Below are 20,000 nucleotides of genomic sequence, written 5' to 3'. Positions count from 1 at the left end.
TGCTGGTCGGCACCGATCCTCTGTGCGGGAATCTCTCCTCTTTGCCCTCTGCACCCCTGTTGCTGCACTCTCCTCCATGGCTCCGAAGCTTCCCCCCTCCGCCACCCGCAGTCTCCGCCTGCGAAGGGGCTTCCTAGTGTGTGGAAACTTTTCCTCCTTCACAGCTCCCACCCACTGGTGCAGGTCCCATCCCTATTCTTTTGCCTCTGTTTTTTCTTTTTTCTGTTTCCCTACCCAGGTACGTGGGGAGTTTCTTGCCTTTTGGGAGGTCTGAAGTCTTCTGCCAGCGTTCAGTGGGTGTTCTATAGGAGCAGTTGCACGTGTAGATGTATTTCTGATGTATCTGTGGGGAGGAAGGTGATCTCCGTGTCTTATTCTTCCGACATCTTCCTCACCTCCCCTCCTCTCTGATTTTTATTACTTTCTTCCTTCTGGTGACTTTGGGCTTTGTTTGTTCTTCTTTTTCTAATTCCTTTAGGTGGTAGTTTAGATTGTTTATTTGAGATTTTTCTTGTTTTTTGAGGAAGGCCTGTATTGCTATCAACTTCCCTCTTTGAACTGCTTTTGCTCTATCCTGTAGATTTTGGAACCTTTTGTTTCCATCTTCATTTGTCTCAAGGTAATTTCTGATCTCCTCTTTGATTTTTTTATTGATCCATTGGTTTTTAGCAGCAGCTTCTTCGGTCCCCACATGTTTGTGCTTTTCCCTTTTTCCTTCCTATAATGAATTTCTAGTTTCATATAGGTGTTGTTGGAAAAAATGCTTGATATAATTTCTATTCTCTTAAATTTGTTGAGTCTTGTTTTGTGGCTTAGTAAGTAATGTATCCTGGAGAACGTTCCGCGTGCACTTGAAAAAATGTGTATTCTGCTGTCTTTGGACGGAATGTCCTTTAAACATGTTAGATATCTCTTAAGTTCAACTGGTATATTGTGTCATTTAAGACCACTGGTTCCTTATTGATTTTCTGTCTGGACGATCTGCCCACTGATGTAAGTGGAGTGCTAAAGTCCCCTAATATTATTGTATATTGTCAATTTCTCCCTTTACGTCTGTTGATATTTGGTTTATATATTTGGGTGTTTCTATATGGGTTGCATATATATTAATGAGTGAAATATCCTCTTCTTGTATTGATCCATTTGTCATTATATAGTGCCCCTCTTTGTCTTTTGTTATAGACTTTGTTTTAAAGTCTAATTTTTCTGTTATGAGTATTGCTACCCCTGTTTTCCTGTTGTTTACATTCGCATATAAATGAAATATATTTTTAAAATATATTTTTCCATCCTCTCATTTTCAGTCTGTGTGTTTTAACTCTGGAGTGAGTCACTTATGAGCAGCATATAGACGGGCCTTGTTGTTTTAACCAATCAGCCACCCTATGTCTTTTTTTTTTTTTTTTTTTTTTTTGCGGTACACGGACGTCTCACTGCTGTGGCCTCTCCCGTTGCGGAGCACAGGCTCCGGACGCGCAAGCTCAGCGGCCGTGGCTCACGGGCACAGCCGCTCTGCGGCATGGGGGATCCTCCCAGACCGGGGCACGAACTCGTGTCCCCTGCATCAGCAGGCGGACTCTCAACCACTGCGCCACCAGCGAAGCCCCACCCTATGTCTTTTGATTGTACCATTTAGTCCATTGACATTTAAAGTAATTATTGATAGGTATGTACTTATTGCTATTTTGTTACTTGTTTTCCAGTTGTTTATGAGTTCTTCTCTGTTCTTCTTTTTATTTCTTCCCTTGTGGCTTGATGATCTTTAGTGCTATGCTTGTTTTCCTTTCTTTCTAGATTTTGTGTATCTATTGCAGGTTTTTTATTTGTGGTTACCATGGGGTTCATATATGTTGACCCATATCTATATCTACTAGTTTTAAATTGGTAGTCATTTACGTTGAAACACATTCTAAAAGATATACATTTTTTACTTCCTTCATCCACATTTTGTGTTCTTGATGTCATATTTTACATCTTCATGTTTATCCCTTCACTGTTTATTCTAGTTATAGTTACAGTGCCAACTTTTTGTTTTTCAAGCTTTGTACTAGCTTAAGTGGTTGATCTTCAGCCTTTACTATATATTTGCCTTTCCTAGTGGGATTTTCCCTTTCCTATAGATTCTTCTTATTCTTCCTATAGCCTTTTCTTTTCCACTTAGAGAAGATCCTTTAACAATTCATTTAGGGTAGGTTTAGTGTTGCTGAACTCTTAGTTTTTGCTTGTCTGAGAAGTTCTTTATTTCTCCTTCAATTCTAAATGATAGTCTTGCTGGGTAGAGTATACTAGTTTGCACGTTTTTCCTTTTCATCACTTTGAATATATCATGGCACTCGCTTCTGGCCTGAAAAGTTTTGGCTGAAAAATCAACACATAGTTTTATGGAGTTTCCCTTGTATATGACTCTTCATTTTTCTCTTGTTGCCTTTAGAATTTCTCTTTATCTGTAAATTTTGCCATTTAATTATGATATGTCTTTGTGTGGGTCTGTTTGAGTTCATCTGGTTAGGGACCATCTGTGCTTTCTGTATTTGGATATCTGTTTCCTTCTTCAGGTTTGGGAAGTTTATAACCATAATTTCATCCAATACACTTTGACCCTCTTTTCTCTCTCTCTTTTCCTTCTGGGACCCTTATAATGTGAGTGCTTGTACACTTCATGTTACCCTAAAGGTTTGTTAAACTGCTCTCATTTTCTAAAATTTGTTTTTCTTCTTGCTGCTCTGATTGGGTAATTTCTCTTATTCTATCTTACCGATCACTTATGTGTTTTTCTGTATCATTTAGTTTGCTACTAATTCCTTCTAGTGTGTTTTTCTTTTTTTTTTTTTTTTTTTTTTTTTTTTTTTTTTTTTTTTTTTTTTTTGCGGTACGCGGGCCTCTCACTGCTGTGGCCTATCCCGCTGTGGAGCACAGGCTCCGGACGCGCAGGCTCAGCAGCCATGGCTCACGGGCCCAGCCGCTCCACGGCATGTGGGATCTTGCCGGACCGGGGCACGAACCTGTGTCCCCTGCATCGGCAGGCGGACTCTCAACCACTGCGCCACCAGGGAAGCCCTAGTGTGTTTTTCATTTCAGTTATTGTATTCTTCATTTCTAACTCATTCTTCTTTTATTTTCTATTTACTTTTAAAATTCTTACTGTATTCATCTATTCTTTTCCCTAATTCAAATATCATTCGTATTACTAATGCTTTGAATTCTTTATCTGGTTGTTTATTTCTGCTTCATTATTTATTTTTTCAGGGATTTTCTCTTCTTTTTTCAGTTGAGACCAGTTCCTCTGTCTTCTCATTTTGCTTAACTTTCTCTGTCTCTATGAATTTAGGTGAAACGGTTACCTATTGTGGTCTTGAAGGGGTGTCCTTAGGTGGGAGCATCCCTATGCAGACTGCTTGTGCCCAGTGCCTTTGGTGGGAGAGCTGGATTTGATGTGAACACAAGTCATATCTTTCCTCATGGTGTGCTGGAAGCTATCACCTTGGTGGTAAGTTGGGCTAGAGATGAAGGGGTTTGTGCTAGAATCAGGTGTGAGGCAGGGCTTCCCCTCTGCCCAGTGGCTGTAACCATCATATCAGGGGTGGGGTGAATTCCAAGTTGCTGGAGCAGAGGCCCTGAGTGTTGGGTCTAAGCTGGCTCTGTTCCCTTTAAGTGTATGCTCTAACCTTTTCCAGCACCAGCACCCTTACCCCACAAGGAAGCAGTGGTGGAACAAGAGGGGCCTGAGTGGGCTCTTGGCATGGTCTGTGGCCAGCCAGCTACAGACAGAGGTGTGGGCTGCTTCCAATTTGTCACCTGTGCAAGTGACAGCAAAGGCTGCACCCCCCCACCCCGCTAAGACATGGCTTCTGGACTGGGTCTTCTTTGTCTCTCACAGCCAATGACTCCCCCCAGCCTCTGCCACCACCCTTCCCCCCCACAAATTAGAGCCATGCCACAGGGCTGATGGGGTCCATGTGGGCCCTCAGCATGTATTAGGGAACTGGTTGTGGCAGTCCAGCTGCCCTCAGCGATAAGGACTGTCCCTGATGCACTGCCTGTGTGAGCAATGATCTCTCTGCCTCAGGAGCAAGCCAGCATGCACTGTTCCTCAGAAGTGGAGTCCAGCTAAGGTGGAGATGCTGTGTGCTTTTTAATGTGCTTATCTCCCATTTCTATATCTACATTTATAAGTTATCTGTTAAAATATTTTGTACATTTTAAGTTAAATTGTTTTTCCTTTATTATTGAGGTTATTACTCCTCATATATTCCAGACATCATTCCTTTGGAAGATATATGTTTTGTATATATTTTTTCGAGTCTGTGGCTTGTTTTTCAATTTTCTAATATCTTTTGATGACACTTCTGTATTCTCACTATGATGGCTCTTGTTAAGTATTTATTTACTTTCCCTATTTTGAATGGTGAGGCCTTTTAAATCTGTTCATTGACATACTCATCAATTCTGGAAGATCTCAACTATTATGTCTTTATAGTACCAATCTCTCTGTGTCATCCCCATTTGTTGTCAAATTAAGCATAAGCTAATTTGACAACATTGAGCTCTCCATGTCTCTTACTTTCCCTTCTGCCTGATCTTTATGTACCACTTTCTTTTACTTTTATTTACTTATTTATTTATTTAACATCTTTATTGGGGTATAATTGCCTTACAATGGTGTGTTAGTTTCTGCTTTATAACAAAGTGAATCAGCTATACATATACATATGTTCCCACATCTCTTCCTGCTAACAACTCCTTCCCTCCCACCCTCCCTATCCCACCCCTCCAGGCGGTCACAAAGCACAGAGCTTATTGCCCTGTGCTATGCGGCTGCTTCCCACTAGCTATCTACCGTACATTTCGTAGTGTATATATGTCCATGCCTCTCTCTCACTTTGTCACAGCTCACCCTTCCCCGTCCCCATATCCTCAAGTCCGTTCTCCAGTAGGTCTGTGTCTTTATTGCTGTCTTACCCCTAGGTTCTTCATGACATTTTTTTTTCTTAAATTCCATATATATGCGTTAGCATATGGTATTTGTATTTCTCTTTATGACTTACTTCACTCTGTATGACAGACTCTAGGTCTATCCACCTCATTAAAAATAGCTCAATTTTGTTTCTTTTTATGGCTGAGTAATATTCCATTGTATATATGTGCCACATCTTCTTTATCCATTCATCCGATGATGGGCACTTAGGTTGTTTCCACCTCTGGGCTATTGTAAATAGAGCTGCAATGAACATTTTGGTACATGACTCTTTTTGAATTATGGTTTTCTCAGGGTATATGCCCAGTAGTGGGATTGCTGGGTCATATGGTAGTTCTATTTGTAGTTTTTTAAGGAACCTCCATAGTGGCTGTACCAATTCACATTCCCACCAGCAGTGCAGGAGTGTTCCCTTTTCTACACACCCTCTCCAGCATTCATTGTTTCTAGATTTGTTGATGATGGCCATTCTGACTGGTGTGAGATGATATCTCATTGTAGTTTTGATTTGCATTTCTCTAATGATTAATTATGTTGAACATTCTTTCATGTGTTTCTTGGCAATCTGTATGTCTTCTTTGGAGAAATGTCTATTTAGGTCTTCTGCCCATTTTTGGATTGGATTGTTTGTTTTTTTGTTATTAAGCTGCATGAGCTGCTTATAAATTTTGGAGATTAATCCTTTGTCAGTTGCTTCATTTGCAAATATTTTCTCCCATTCTGAGGGTTGTCTTTTGGTCTTATTTATGGTTTCCTTTGCTGTGCAGAAGCTTTGAAGTTTCATTAGGTCCCATTTGTTTATTTTTGTTTTTATTTCCATTTCTCTAGCAGGTGGGTCAAAAAGGATCTTGCTGTGATTTATGTCATAGAGTGTTCTGCTTATGTTTTCCTCTAAGAATTTGATAGTTTCTGGCCTTACATTTAGGTCTTTAATCCATTTTGAGCTTATTTTTGTGAATGGTGTTACAGAGTGATCTAATCTCATACTTTTACATGTACCTGTCCAGTTTTCCCAGCACCACTTATTGAAGAGGCTGTCCTTTCTCCACTGTACATTCCTGCCTCCATTATCAAAGATAAGGTGACCATATGTGCGTGGGTTTATGTCTGGGCTTTCTATCCTGTTCCATTGGTCTGTCTTTCTGTTTTTGTGCCAGTACCATACTGTCTTGATTCAAAAGATCATGAGAGATTACTACAAGCAGCTCTATGCCAATAAAATGGACAACCTGGAAGAAATGGACAAATTCTTAGAAATGCACAACCTCCGAAGACTGAATCAGGAAGAAATAGAAAATATGAATAGACCAATCACAAGCACTGCACTTGAAACTGTGATTAAAAATCTTCCAACAAACAAAAGCCCAGGACCAGATGGCTTCCCAGGCGAATTCTATCAAACATTTAGAGAAGAGCTGACACCTATCACTCTCAAACTCTTCCAAAATATAGCAGAGGGAGGAACACTCCCAAATTCATTCTACAAGGCCACCATCACCTTGATACCAAAACCAGACAAGGATGTCACAAAGAAAGAAAACTACAGGCCAATATCACTGATGAACACAGATGCAAAAATCCTCAACAAAATACTAGCAAACAGAATCCAACAGCACATTAAAAGGATCATACACTATGATCAAGTGGGGTTTATTCCAGGAATGCAAGGATTCTTCAACATACGCAAATCAATCAATGTGATAAACCGTATTAACAAATTGAATGAGAAAAACCATATGATCATCTCAATAGATGCAGAGAAAGGTTTTGACAAAATTCAACACCCATTTATGATAAAAACCCTGCAGAAAGTAGGCATAGAGGGAACTTTCCTCAACATAATAAAGTCCATATATGACAAACCCACAGCCAACATCATCCTCAACGGTTACAAACTGAAAGTATTTCCACTAAGATCAGGAACAAGACAAGGTTGCCCACTCTCACCACTCTTTTGGAAGTTTTAGCCACAGCAATCAGAGAAGAAAAGGAAATAAAAGGAATCCAAATTGGAAAAGAAGAAGTAAAGCTGTCACTGTTTGCAGATGACATGTTTCTATACATAGAGAATCCTAAAGATGCTACCAGAAAACTACTAGAGCTAATCAATGAATTTGGTAAAGTAGCAGGATACAAAATTAATGCACAGAAATCTCTTGCATTCCTATACACTAATGATGAAAAATCTGAAAGTGAAATCTAGAAAACACTCCCATTTACCATTGCAACAAAAAGAATAAAATATCTAGGAATAAACCTACCTAAGGAGACAAAAGACCTGTATGCAGAAAATTATAAGACACTGATGAAAGAAATTAAAGATGATACAAATAGATGGAGAGATATACCATGTTCTTGGATTGGAAGAATCAACATTGTGAAAATGACTCTACTACCCAAAGCAATCTGTAGATTCAATGCAATCCCTATCAAACTACCACTGGCATTTTTCACAGAACTAGAACAAAAAATTTCACAATTTGTATGGAAACACAAAAGACCCCGAATAGCCAAAGCAATCTTGAGAACGAAAAACGGATCTGGAGGAATCAGGCTCCCTGACTTCAGACTATTTATTTAATTTATTTTTGGCTGTGTTGGGTCTTCATTGCTGTGCACAGGCTTTCTCTAGTTGCCGCAAGCGGGGGCTACGCTTCATTGCAGTGTGCAGACTTCTCATTGTGGTGGCTTCTCTCGTTGTGGAGCACGGACTCTAGGTGCACGGGCTTCAGTAGTTGCAGCACGTGGGCTCAGTAGTTGTGGCTCACGGGCTCTAGAGCACATGCTTAATAGTTGTGGTGCATGGGCTTAGTTGCTTCATGGCATGTGGGATCTTCCCGGACCAGGGATCGAACCTGTGTCCCCTGCATTGGCAGGCGGATTCTCAACGACTGCGCCACCAGGGAAGCCCTATGTGCCACTTTCTGTATAGTTTCTTCTAATTTGCTTCCAGATTACTGATTTTTTTCTTAACTCCTTAATCCGTTATTAAACCTGTTCACTGAGTTATTTTTTTCCCTTTCCCTTTTATTTTGAAACAATCTCAATCTTATATAAAAGTTGAAATTACTGTACATAGCTGTTTTTTCTGACCTGTTTGAGGTCATGTTGCCAACAAGATGCTCAACCAGCTCTCAGTGTTTTAGTGTGTTTTCATAAAAACAAGGACATTCTCTTACACAACCATAGTATAACTATTAAAATGTGGAAATCATCATTGATACATTACTACCATCTAATTCCCAGACCCATTTCAAATTTCTCCAGTTTCCTAATATTGCTCCTTAGAGCTAAATGATTCAGTGCAGAATCATGTGCTGCATTATTTGTTTCTTTATTTTTTTTTTCAGTCTGGAACAGTTTCCCAGTCTCTCCTTGACTTTCATAAGCTTGATAAGTTTGAAGGTTAATGAATGGTTATGGTATAGAATGTTCCCTGATTTGGGGTTTTCTATTTTTTTTCATGATTAGATGTTTATTATGCATCTTTGGCAGTAATATCACAGAGATAATGCTATATTCTTATTCAATCCTATGAGGGGTCACTTGATTTTTATTTGTTCCACTACTAATGATTGAAAAACTGAAAATAGAGTTACCATATGATCCAACAATCCCATTCCTGGGCATATATCCAGAAAAGATGAAAACTCTAATTCAAAAAGATTCATGCACCCCAATGTTCAGAGCAGCACTATTTACAGTAGCCAAGACATGGAAGCCACTTAAATGTCCATTGACAGATGAATGGATAAAGAAGATGTGGTGTATATACACGTTGTAATACTACTCAGCCATAAAAAAGAATGAAACAATGCCATTTGCAGCAACATGGATGGACCTAGAGATTATCATACTAAGTGAAGTAAGCCAGACAAAGACAACTACCATATGATATCACTTATATGTGGAATCTAAAAAATGATACAAATGAACTTATTTACAAAACAGAAATAGACTCACAGGTATAGAAAACAAATTTATGGTTACCAAAGGGGATAGCAGAAACGGGGGAGAGATAAATTAGGAGTTTGGGAGTAGCATATACACACTACTATATATAAAATAGGTAAACAGTAAGGACCCACTGTATAGCTCAGGGAACTATGCTCAATATCTTGTAACAGCCTATAATGGAAAAGAATCTGAAAAATAATATATATATATGTATATATATATGCATAACTGAATCACTTTGTTGTACACTTGAAAGTAAGACAACATTGTAAATTAACTATATTTTAATTTAAAAAAAAAGATACCTTATAAATCTCTCCTGTATTTCTAATAACTGGTCAGTAGATACTTCAAAGTTATTTTTATAGAGACAAATCATCTGCAAATAATAACAGTTTTATGTATTCTTTGGTAATCCTTAGCAATTTATTGATTGTTCTTGTCTTCTTTTGCTGGTTAGAACTACGAATAGGAAGTGGTGATTGTGGGCCTCATTGGCATTTTTCTAATTTTAGAGGCAATACTCCCAACATTTCTCCTTCTAAGACACTGTTTGTTGCATGATTTTTGTTGATTCCCTTTTTTCAGATTAGGAAAGTTCCCTTCTATTCCTGGTTTGCTAGAAGTTTTCAAGTAAAAAAAAATGTGCTGAATTTTTATCAAATACTCTTGTATTTATAACCTTACGGCTTTTCTCATTTATTCTAACATGTAGTAAATGTCATTGAGAGATTTCTTATTATGAGTTTATCTTTGCATTGCTGGAATAAGCCCTGCTTGCCAATGGCATATTGTACTTTTAGACACTGTAAGATTTAGTTTTCTAAAATTTCATTTAGACTTGATGTATCTATATTAATAAGTTAAATAGGCTTTTGCTTTTCCTTTCTTGTACTGTTCCATTGTGGTTGTGATATCAAAACTATTCTAGTCTCATAAAATGAGAAACTGGAAGATTTGGCATAAAATTGGAATGATCTTTTCCTTAAATGTTAGGAAGAACTGTCCTATAAAACTATCTGGTTTTGTGTTTTCTTTGTGGGACGATTTTAAATTCCTGCTTCAAATTTTAAATAACTCTATAGATCTAGTTGGAATTTCTGTTTTTTTCTAGAGTGAGTTCCATTAATTTCTAAAAAGTGTTCCATTTCATGTGAGTTTTCAAATTTATCTGTAGTTAATCCCTTCTCATTCATACTATTATTTCTTCATGTTTCCTTTTTATTTATTTTATTTTTTTATTATTATTATTTTTACATCTTTATTGGAGTATAATTGCTTTACAATGGTGTGTTAATTTCTGCTTTATAACAAAGTGAATCAGTTATACATATACATATGTTCCCATATCTCTTCCCTCTTGTGTCTCCCTCCCTCCCACCCTCCCTATCCCACTCCTCCAGGCGCTCACAAAGCACCAAGCTGATCTCCCTGTGCTATGCGGCTGCTTCCCACTAGCTATCTACCTTATGTTTGGTAGTGTATATATGTCCATGCCTCTCTCTCGCTTTGCATGTCTCCTTTTTAATCTTTATTTTTTCAAAAAGTTTATATTCTTGGTTAGTTTGTTTAAAAACCAAAATTTGGATTTGTGTTTTTCTCTTTTATTACTTGTTTGCTGGCAGTATTTAAAACATAAATTAGTCTAGAACTTTATTAAATGTATTATTAGAGTCATATGAGTTAACTCATTTAGACTATTAATACGTTAAATTATATATACAGGTTTCATGATATTGAATCATCCTTCTATTCCTGGGAAAACTCATAGTTGATCATAGTGAATGATTTTTAAAATATATACTCTAGTTGGTTAATTAATAATTTATTAAAAAATTTTGCATCTATACTCAGTGAATTGGGCTAACACTTTTTCTTACTTTGGTTATAGTTTTGGAATCTATAATATTAGTGCCTTATAAAATGAACTGGGCAGATTTTGCTCCTTTTTAGTGGAACGACTTGTATATAATAGGAATTTAGAGATCTACAAAGTTTGGTGGAACTTGCTTGTAAAACAGTATGGACCTGGAGATTTATGAGAGGGAAAATTTTTACTACCACTTCAGTTTTGTATGTGTTAGTTATCTTTCTTTTTGTGCCTAATTTGGCATTTTATAGATTTCTATGTGCTTATCTATTTCATTTGTGTTTTCAAATCTATTAGCATGTAATTTTTCACAGTACATTTTTATTATTTTTAATCTCTGTTGTATCTTATTTAATCTTCATTTTATTTACTTGAGCCTAATTCTTTAAAAAATTAGTTTTGCCAATTTCTATCTTCTTTTTTCAGAACCAATTTTCATTTTGTAAAACTTATATGTTGTTTTTTCTCTATTTTATTTTTTTATTCTTATTATTCTTTCTTTATATTTTCTTTCTGAACTTTTTTTCCAGTTTGTGAGTTGAATGTTCAACTTTTTTTTGTTTTTAACATTTCTTGTTTCCTGATCAAATAATTTAATACCATAAATTTTGACCTATATACCTATATAACATTTTCAGGTATGGCCCCCAAATTTTGGCATGTACAGTTTTATTATCATTCTATTCTAGCATTTCTTAATTTTATTTGTTTCCTTTTTAAGCAAAGGGGTTATTTATTAATATGTAATTTTATTCCAAATATATATGAAGCTATTTGCTATCTTTTAAAATTAATTTCTAATTTTAGTGCATGAATTTTCATAGCAGCATTACTCATAATAACCCCAAAGAGGAAACAATCCAAATGGCCATTAACTGATGAATGGATAAACAAAATGTGATATGTCTATACAATGGATTTTATTGGGCAGTAAAAAGGAATGAAGTACTGATTCATACTATAAAACAGATGAACCTTGAAAACATTATGTTATGTGAAAGAGGCCAGACAGAAAAGGTCACATATTATATGATTTTACTTATAGGCAATGTCCAGTATAGGCAAATCTATAGAGGCACAGTAGATTTATGGTTGACAGAAGCTGGGAGGTGGTGGGTTTAGAGGGAAATGGAGAATGACTGCTAATGAGTACAGGGTAATTTTTTTGAGGTGATGAAAATATTCTAAAATTTATTGTGGTGATAGTTGCTCAATTTTGTGAATATACTAAAAAACATTGAATTGTATATTGTAAATGTATGGTATGTGAGTTATACATCAATAAAGTTGTTACATAAAAAAGCCTAGGGTTGTTGCAGCAAAGTATTGGTTAGACATGAGAATGACAGAAGCTTTCAGTTATCTCAAAATAGTATTTAAAGATCTGAAGAATGCACTGTTTCATATTTGTTTAAAGTTAAACTGTTCCAATTTACTGCTTATTGATAAAAGCAGGATAAAACATTAAATATCAATGTTTTATATTTTTCTTAATGTTTTATTGATTTATTTTTGTTTTACTAATATAGTTTAACAAGGCAGTTTTACATAAGCTCACATCAACCACAAAAAGTAGTAAGAATTTTCTTAAACACATGGTGTAAAATTTTATATTTGGTTCCACTTAAATAGTCTAATGCCTCTTCCTAAATTTCCTGATCAACAAAACTCTCCCCACATCTTTGGGTTCAGTGAGTTTATTTTTAATGTTATTGCTGGCTAGAGGAAAGCTTGGCTTTGCTTTGCACAATCAAAATAAATAAATCAGGAATATGAAAATTATTGTTTGAGTAGGGCAAATAAAAATTTAATTATGTGAACCGATAGTTCATTGGGAATAAAACAGAAAAATTGTATTAAAACAAATGAGCAAGAGACCCAACTTTTTTTTTAGTTCCCTAGTGAATTAGATCAGTTTTTGTCAAACTACAGATCGTAAATCATTACTGGTTTGTTAAATTAAAAAATAAAGAGCAAAAATTGAATGAAAAAGTTTTAATGCCAAGCAGGGAACCCAATTCAGTATGGTCTAGATAGGTTCTGGGATATAAGGCTGGGAATAGGAAGAACGGGATAAATCTTTTAAAGTCAAAAAATCATAGACTGTATCTGTCCTATTTTAGGAAAGCAAAATCTCTGAGTGGTGTTGATTGGCTGGGCTTATCTGAGTTTGTGGGTTAGATAAACACTGGGCTGGCTGGAGGTGGTCTGTTTGTATAAGTAGGCCCCCATCTGGATTATGGTGCTTAATGGGGTCTGTGCCCATGTCCGCAGGATAAGTCAAGGTTTACTTTGGGATATGAAATCACTTTAGTGGGTAGTGACTAAAGATATTTTAAAAAATGAAATAGAATAGAATAGAAAATAGTAGAGCACAGTGTATGCAGTATTTTGTGAAACTTGTTTTAGTAATTTATATGTATGCTCTGATCTATGATGTACTGTATTTCTTACTATGTTCATGGTCTAAAAAGTTCTAATGGTACTGAATTAAATGATGCTTCTTGCGTTTTTGTTTTTTGTCTTAATTTCGTTCTTAATAAGATATGCTCATAGTAACAATTCAAACTGTTCAGAAGGGTGTAAAATGAAAAGTCCCACCCTCCCGATCCCATTTCCACTTCCCCAAATCAAGACCATTAAGATTATTTGTGAATAAATACATATACAAATGTACCCATTGCCATTTTTATTGATACAGTTTATATATACCACAAATTATAATACAAAATACACAAAATGATCATACTCTAGATACTAATGTGAAACTAGTTTTCAACCAGTTTTATTCACTTACATACCTTGGACCATACTAATTCATTCTCTTTATGTGTGCATAATCTCCCACTGCATGGGTGTACATTATTTGTATATCCAGTCCCATAATGGTCATTTCAGGGATTTCCAGATTGGCTACAACAAAATAATGCTATAGTGAATATGCTTGTCCATATCTTTTCATGCTTCTGTGGTGAAATCTATAGCACAAATTCCTAAAAGTAGAACAGTTGGGTCAAGGGGAATATGCATTTAAAATTCTGGTAGATCTTTCCAAATTGCCTTCCGAAACGTTCATACCAGTTTCCATTCCCACAATCCGTCTACGAGAACGCCTGTCTCTCCTTGTCAACACCAGTGTTTAGCAAGATTTTAAAGTTTGTCCAATGTAGTGAAAATGATATATCAGCACAGAGGCAGGCTAACATTAAGAGTGAGATGCTGGGGTCCCAGCAGCTAGATTTGATTCCCAGCTCAACCACTTCCAAGCTGTGTGACTTTGGACAAATTACTTCATCTTTCTAAGCTTCAGTTTCCTCATCTGAAGAATGAGGAATGACATTCCTGCCTCAAGGGATGATTGTAGTTAGAATGGTTAAGTAGGTGTTTTGGACATAATAAATGTTAATGTATTCTCTACCTTTCAGTATTTAACACTAACTTAAAATTCAAAGTTGTTCTTCTTAAGACTAAGAAGTAGAGTAACATAGTGGCCTAATCAAGACTTTTGAAGGTTGAAATGTGAATTCACCCACAATTCATTTTTAGTAAGTTTCTGAAACCACTTTCCTTCCTGTGGTAATGTTGGTTTAACAAAGAGAGAAAATTAATGATTGGCATGTACTGGGTCCTTGCTGAGTATTGTCGCCATGCTGTTGCCTTCTTTAGACAACCACCTTGGTGTCCATTGTGTGCTATGTCCATTTATAAAATTACTAATGTTAAATTACTCCTAATTTTGGAAAAAGAACAAATTTACATTGTTCTAGAGTACTTTATTAAAATATTTTATATCTTAATATTTTACTTTAAGTATGAATGCATATTCATTTGCAGTCAGTGACATGTTATTCTGAACATTTGTCTACTGCTTCTTTTATTGATGAAAAAAATGAAGAGATTTAAAGATTCAGAAGAATTGCATGTTTTATCTCATGTTGTTTACTTAAAGAGAAACTAAAAGAACTTTGCTAGGCTCAATTGTCTGAAGGCTTCTTCATGGCTTATCACCCTCGAGACCTGAAACCCGTTGGAAAATATTTTGATTGTTTCATTTTTCTCAAGTTATCATTCTAGCAATTCTGTTAAAAAGTATGTAAAGTAATATGTGCTATGAGTAAAAATGACCACATATAAAATGTTACACACACAAAAAAAATATGTTACACAAATGCCACAGTTATTTAATCACGTTAATTTAAGTATTAGCTTAGAATCAGATGTAAGATGAACTAGTATGGAAGCCAGAAAGCCTAACTGTTGCCAAAATGAGGAGTGGAAACTTCTACTCATGTTATTAATCAAAATCACTGTTGTATGAGGACTCTCATTTCTCAACCAGTGTTTAATAGATAAAACCCTATATCAATGCATAAGACTGGATGACTGGGTTGTGGACTCCCTTCATCAGAATCATGTGTGGTACTTGCTTAAAATTAAAATTTCCCAACGACTCACCTAAGTTCCCCTTACCCCCATTTTCTTATTTCTTATTATGTCTAGGCCTCAGTCCATATTACCTGGCCTCAGCCCATACCTGAATCCATACCATATCATCAGACTCACTGTGAGAGACGGGTGTAGGAGAATCTACATTTTCAACAAGCACCTTAGGTGATTCTTATGCAAGCCAAAATTCAAGGATCATTAGTAGAACATTATGATTTATGTTCCACTATTTAGTAGGAGCTTCCAGGAATGGTTGGTAAGTTTCTGGCCTCTCAGAAGATCATACTACCTTCTAAGATGCTGGAAAATGGGATGTACAGCAGGCTGTACTGGGATGGCAGTATAAAAGTATAGAAGTTTCTGGGAGTATAGAAGTATTCAGACATGCTTTCACCAACCTTATAATGTGGCTAATTGGGAATCAAAATGGACACATAAAATGGCCACAAGGAGAAAATCCCCAGGTTCTTACAAACAGACAGCTTTAATATGGACTTGCTAATATGAAAGTGTGATGAAAACAGTGAATCCTATGAATAAAACGTTTTGGTGGATAATCACATAGATTAAAATAGATTACATTATTAAAGCTAAATTTCATGAATTTTTTCCACCAAAAAACATCATAAGGGGAGACCTGAAGGGAGAGGATAAGTGGAGAGTTGCATGTACAGAAACTATGAAAAAGAATTTTCCCTTCCTTCAACCATTTGTCACTTATAGCTCCTAAAATCTTGGCTTAGGCTAAGGAAAGAAACTAGGCCAAGTCTAGTCAAAGCAGAGAAAGGGCCAGAGTCAAGAGTGGGGCTGGGAATGGGGCCAATATTAGTACAGGATTTAGGCTAGGCTAGAACTAGGGGCAAGGCTGGCCATGTGGTGGGGTTGGGGGGAGCTGATATGCACATTGTCTTATGTTCTATGCATTGCAAGTCTGGAAATTCTAGAGGGTTGGACATATATAGCATGAGAGCCAGAAGTGACAGCTAGCTCTTCAGAGATGTTAAACATAATGGCCTTGTTAACATTAAACCTGGGATAACTTAAAATAATTTGCTGCAATTATCAATGACCCTGAACTATTTTTTTCTGTATTGTGGTACTAAGTACATCCAGTCACATAAGCAGGAGGGAATAGAGATTAGATATTGATGTATTAGACTGGAAGGCATTATAATGCAATGGCAAAAATGGCTTCAGATTCAGACCTGGATTTAAATCTCTGGGATATCATATATTTTCTGGGTGACCTTAGCCAAGCAGCTTACCTTCTCTGAGTTTCAGTTGCCTCATCTGTAAAATGAAGGTGACAGTAGAACCTTCCTCACTGAGTTGTTATGCAAAGTAAGCAAGATCATATATGTAACATGCCTGGTTTAAGAGAAATCATCCATCTATGCTGCCCCCTCTCCCTCCACTTCTCATCCCTATTTCCCCTCAGTCTCTCTTCTTGTTACTGACATAGGCCAATTAACTTCTGTATCTTCTCTACTTTTTTGTGAAAGAAGGATTGTAACATCTTAGGACAAAAACCTTCAAGATTTGTTATAAGAAACACAGGGGTTATAATATATTACTTTCTGTCTTTAGGATAAAACTCTTTTTAAACACATCTCATAAATTACTAAAGCCTAAAAAAATGTCATTTGGAAAATTACCTTTCTTTGCAGTCTCCCAGACCCTTTTAAAAAGAACTCATTTTACTTTTTCATGTGTGGAGAAGAGCAAATGATTAATGAGCACTGCAAAGAAATGTTTTAATGAAGCTAGCTGTGGTCTCAGATGGGAGAGATGAAACAGAAACCGGCATATTAAGTTAATATTGGATATTTATTTGGTTTTCTTGGGCAAGTACATTGCCTTTCCTAAAAATCTATAACATCTGGTTTCTTTACTTTCCCTCACTTCTGATTCCCTCTGGTTCTGATTCCAGCATGAAGGATGGACAGACAGACACATGAAGCTGATAAGCTCCTATCCTGCATGACCTTAGCTGAACATTGTTGAGACTTTCAGCTATCCTGCAACTCCACCTCAGAGTAACCCACTAAAATGATTAACTCCAGAATTTCAGGTTCTAGTTCTTAAACCCTGAGAGTCTTGGCCATGTTGCAAAGCTGCAGACCCCATGAGTGGCCTGAAATTTGAGATAGCATATTAACTATACCACAAACTAGACTAGAGTTTCTATGTGAGTTGAAATGTAAATTACTCTGGAGGACTTTCCTGGTCGTGCAGTGGTTAAGAATCCGCCTGCCAATGTAGGGGACATGGGTTCCACCCCTGGTCTGGGAAGATCCCATATGCCGCAGAGCCCATGCACCACAACTACCCAGCCTGCGTTCTAGAGCCTGCAAGCCACAACTACTGAGCCCTCGTGCCACACCTACTGAAGCCCGCGTGTCTAGAGTCCATGCTCTGCAACAAGAGAAGCCACCGCAAGGAGAAGCCGGCACAGCACAACAAAGCGTAGCCCCCGCTCGCCGCAACTAGAGAAAGCCCACGCGCAGCAACAAAGACCTAACGCAGCCAAAAATAAATAAATAAAAGCAATAAATTTATTTAAAAAAAAGTAAATTACTCTGAACATGGCTTTTTAGTTTCCTATGATGATAATGAACAGGGATCAAGTTCTGCTATCATATACATAGTAATGTTTTTCTAGGAATATCATTGTGAGTAATCTGACTCCTCCGTGCCTCTGGTACTGTCCATCAGAACAAGCACAATGAAAAAGCATTAGATTCAACCAACATTTGTTGAGGAGTTATTATGTGCCAGGCACTTCCACATACATCATCTATGGTTAAAACTTAGAAAAGTTTGTGAAGAAGACACTATTCCAAGGAGAGTTTACATGACTTGCTCTAGGTCACAGAGCTTCTAAAGGGTGGAGTCAGACTCAACTTCAGGTCTGTATTACCTGTATTTCTTCAAACTCAGTATTCTTTCCACAGCGTCACAGCTTAAATAGAATGATTCTTTAGGGAAGAGATATTTGTCCTGAATTAAGACTGTGGAGGTGGTGTTACCTTGACATACAAGAAGCAGGGGAAATAGAATTTCTGTCCCCCCACAAAATTTTAAAGTCTTTATTTTTAGAGCAGTTTTAGGGTTACAAAAATTGAGAGGGAGGTACAGATATTTCCCATATACCCCTGCCTCCAACACATGCATGACTTCATCTCATTATCAAGATCCCCCACCAGAGTGGCACATTTGATGACCCATACTGAAACTACATCATAATCACTCAAAGTCCATAGTTTACATTAGGGTTCACTATTGGTGTTGTACATTCTATGGGTTGGACAAATGTATAATGAAATGTATCCACCATTATAATATCATACAGAGCATTTTCACTGCTGTAAAAATCCTCTGGGACTCCACCTATTCATTTCTCTCTCCCCTCCCCACAACCCTGGCAACAACTGATCTTTTTTTTTTTTAACATCTTTATTGGAATATAATTGCTTTACAATGGTATGTTAGTTTCTGCTTTATAACAAAGTGAATCAGCTATACATATACATATATCCCCATATCCCCTCCCTCCTGCATCTCCCTGTCTCCCACCCTCCCTATCCCACCCCTCTAGGTGGTCACAAAGCACCGAGCTGATCTCCCTGTGCTATGTGGCTGCTTTCGACTAGCTAGCTATTTTACATTTGGTAGTGTATATATGTCAGTGCTACTCTCTCACTTCGTCCAAGCTTACCCTTCCCCCTCCCCATGTCCTCAAGTCCATCCTCTACGTCTGCATTTTTATTCCTGTCCTGTCTGTAGGTTCTTCATAACCTTTTTTTTTTAGATTCCATATATATGTGTTAGCATCCAGTATATGTTTTTCTCTTTCTGACTTACTTCACTCTGTATGACAGACTCTAGGTCCATCCACCTCACTACAAATAACTCAATTTTGTTTCCATTTATGGCTGAGTAATATTCCATTGTATATATGTGCCACATCTTCTTTATCCATTCATCTGCTGATGGACACTTAGGTTGCTTCCGTGTCCTGGCTATTGTACATAGAGCTGCAATGAACATTGGCAACCACTGATCTTTTTATTGTCTCTGTAGTTCTGTCTTTCTCAGACTATCACATAGTTGGCATCACACAGTATGTAGTCTTTTCAGATTGGCTTCTTTCACTTAGTAATATGTGCGTTTAAGTTTCCTCCATGTTTTTTCATGTCTTGATAGCTCATTTCTTTTTTTTTTTAATTTTTACGGGAGTATAGTTGATTTACGATGTTGTGTTAGTTTCTGCTGTACAGCAAAGTGAATCAGTTATACGTATACATATATCCACTCTTTTTTAGATTCTTTTCCCATATAGTCATTACAGAGTATTGAGTAGAGCTCCCTGTGCTATACAGTAGGTCCTTATTAGTTATCTATTTTATATAGAGTAGTGTGTATATGTCAATCCCAATATCCCAATTTAACCTTCCCCCCATTTCCCCCGTGGTAAGCATAAGTTTGTTTTCTACATCTGTGACTCTATTTCTGTTTTGTAAATAAGTTCATTTGTACCATTTTTTTTTAGATTCCACATATAAGTGGTATCATGATAGCTTATTTCTTTGCTGAATGATATTCCGTTTCATGGATGTACCACAGTTTATTTATCCATTCATCTACTGAAGGATATCTTGGTTCCTTCCAAGTTTTGGTAATTATGAATAAAGCTGAAAGGGAACCAGTTTCCAAATCGTCAAATTCCTTTAGTACTATTTGCTAAAAATG

Source organism: Aethalodelphis obliquidens, unplaced genomic scaffold, assembly GCF_003676395.1.
Source record: "Aethalodelphis obliquidens isolate GAN/ISIS:26980383/991018 unplaced genomic scaffold, ASM367639v1 scaffold85, whole genome shotgun sequence".
NCBI lineage: Eukaryota > Metazoa > Chordata > Mammalia > Artiodactyla > Delphinidae > Aethalodelphis > Aethalodelphis obliquidens.
Note: the sequence above shows the minus strand (reverse complement) of the source record.